Below are 2,732 nucleotides of genomic sequence, written 5' to 3'. Positions count from 1 at the left end.
TCTTCTTCATTTGTCATCAATTCACCACCTGAATAGTTAAATGTCTCTGAGGTAGTGGCTTCTATCCTCTATCCATGAGTAATCTTGATAGCCAAATCATCTTCCATTGATAACTTCATCTTTCCATAGCACACACATCAATCTTGAATGGTTTTGGGTTATTTGAAAGTTTGAAATCTTAAGGTGATTATTTCATTTCATAGCTTTCTAGATCATTTAAGCTTGATACATGAAAATTTCTGCTGATGAGGTCAAATTCTTAGAAATCATAGCCACCATTATCTCCTTAGATTGTGAAGGATCCTAATTATGTTGGAAGAGTTGGAGGAATTGCTCTGCTTTACATCCATTGGATAGAATCATAATGTGTATCATCTTGATCATTAATTCTTTCATCTTTCATGGGCATGAGGAATATTTGTTGAATTTGTACATCCATTCTAGTAAACTTGTGAAGCTGGCAGTTTAGGGGCATTTAATCAAGTAGTTGGCATGCTTGTGCTTGTCTATGTCCTTGCACTTTCGAAGTAGCACAACATCCTTTGGTGTGTCAATTAGGCAGTCCATCAACTCCACGTATTGTGTCACATTTTTTTTCAGACGGGCTCCTAATTTCATAGCAGTGCGCTCTTTGCTTTTCCATTTGTACAAAAGAATGCCCATTTGCATTTAATGACATGTTAAAGCATGAGAATCAGGATCTTCCATGTTGCCAAATAGCTTGAGGGAATCCTTTACTTTTATTGGTTTGCCCCTAGTATCAACATAATGACGGACTTTAAAATACCTATGAAACATCCCAAAAAGTTGTCCTATAAATACTGGATTTGCAATAGAAGAAGCCATTTGATAAACCTCCAGGCCAGATTTGCCAGCATGTTTTGCCATTACCATATCTACTGGGACTATATCAAGTGTCATATTTGGATCCCGTATCAGCATAGAGAGACATTGGATCTAACATTCGAAGGCCTTCTATCCATCCAAGAAATGGATCGCTGTATGTTCCTTCAATCACACTAGGCCTTACAATCGCCAATGGGATTTGTCCTCTATTATGGTCGAGAAACATTTCTCCCATTGCCTTACTAAACACATAAACATCATTCCATCCATATGTTCTTTCCCTTTCCAAAGCCATGTCTTTCATTGTTTGGGAGATGCCATTATTATTTATAGCTTTAGAGCTCTTGGACTCCGATTTTCTCAATTTATGAAAATTGAGATTTATTTTGGCTAATTCCAATTCATTTAGGATGCTCAATACTAGACCATCTTTTATCCCTTTGGTTAAGTTTTCTCCCATTTTGAATGGTTTTTCAATTATTCTCCTTTCTCTTTGCCCATTTACATATGCTGTTGATACATGCAGAAAGAGTTGTAGCTTTCCACAATTTCTTCCAAACTCCATGAGCCAAGACAGTCCCCTTGTATTTGGCTGACCATCATTCTAGATGCCACGTTGCTTAAAAACCTGCTGAGAATGAAATTATGCTCCTGTATGGTCTATGGTTTTCACGTTCCCTATGTATGATATTGTTTTAAACAATTCACATGCCAAGTCTAGCTTGTCAAAGCTGTTGTTGCTGGATTTTGTCTAAACTAGCGTTGAATGGAATGTGCACCTGTATGTGTATGAAGAATGATGACTCCGCTAACTATATGGTATTACCTTCAAACAATTTGCATGCCTGATCTATGTCTTTAAGGCTGCATATCTTCCTTGATGGCTTTTGTAAACTCTATGCGGGAAAAATACTTCAAATGAAAGTAGATAGAATAGTGAAATCTGTGGTGAAGTTGTATGAGCTATGTCTGTTGTGGTGCTCTCTGTGCAACTATCCCGCGCTCCCCTGTCTAGCTAAGAACCAAAGTGCATAAAATCACCTTTCACATATAAATATTGTGGTGGAACACATTGAGAAGAAGGAGTATGCTAAAGCCTTGCATTCTGAAGTTGCTTGCTTCATTTTGAATGGTGCCTGTGATAATGAATTTGTTTTTGAGAATGGCTAAGCAACGTGTTTCTAAGCTGGTATATCAAATAGTATGACATTTTTTAAAATCATAGTTCGTGTTCCTTCAACTTGGTTTTGCTTTCAAATTGACCTCCAATGAAACAACACACTTGAATTACTCCAAACATTTGTGAACTTTGTTTCCAGTCGGCAGTTGCATTCAAGTTGAAGTTTGGCTTGGGAGGTTAAGGTTAGAATTAGGTTAAAAAGTTGGAGTACGGGGAGAGAGAGTATGGCTAGTACATGGAGAGAGAAAATGTTGAAGAGAGAGTGAAACTCAAACCCAAACCCAAGCTTGTACTTCTCTCTAAAGGTTTGAGTACGGGGAGAGAGAAGATTGTGAATGAAAAAAATGAAACTCAAACTCAAACCTCAAACTTCTCTCTACAAGTTTTAGTACACGAAGAGAGAAAAGTACGGGGAGAGAGAAAGCTTGGTTTTACTTGAGGACTAATCTCTCTCTTTCTGATTAATCAATATAATTAAACCTCCCTGTAAAATGTTTGGGTAACAAGTCTATGCACAACTTCATGATTTCATCCCTTTTCTTAACAAATGACACTGGGGCTCCTGAAGGAGAAATGCTAGGATAAATAATCTTCTTATTCGATAATTACTATAACTGTACTTGCAACTCCATAAGTTATGTAGTAGTCATTGATAGAAATGTTGCCATTGATGTCAAAGTTAAAGATTGTTGAAGGAGTATTGTTA

The 2,732-nt window shown here is 37.1% G+C and overlaps 1 pseudogene; it reads right to left on the bottom strand.

Annotated features, from left to right (window-relative positions):
- Window positions 1–910: 910 nt before the first annotated feature.
- LOC149559605 (fatty acyl-CoA reductase 2, chloroplastic pseudogene) lies at window positions 911–1,411 on the bottom strand (annotated as a pseudogene).
- Between the last annotated feature and the right edge of the window lie 1,321 nt (window positions 1,412–2,732).

The sequence above is a fragment of the Cupressus sempervirens genome, chromosome 5 (assembly GCF_028749045.1).
Source record: "Cupressus sempervirens isolate cs-2001-9-10 chromosome 5, ASM2874904v1, whole genome shotgun sequence".
Classification (NCBI taxonomy): Eukaryota; Viridiplantae; Streptophyta; class Pinopsida; order Cupressales; family Cupressaceae; genus Cupressus; species Cupressus sempervirens.
This window is presented reverse-complemented; position numbering and strand designations above follow the sequence as displayed.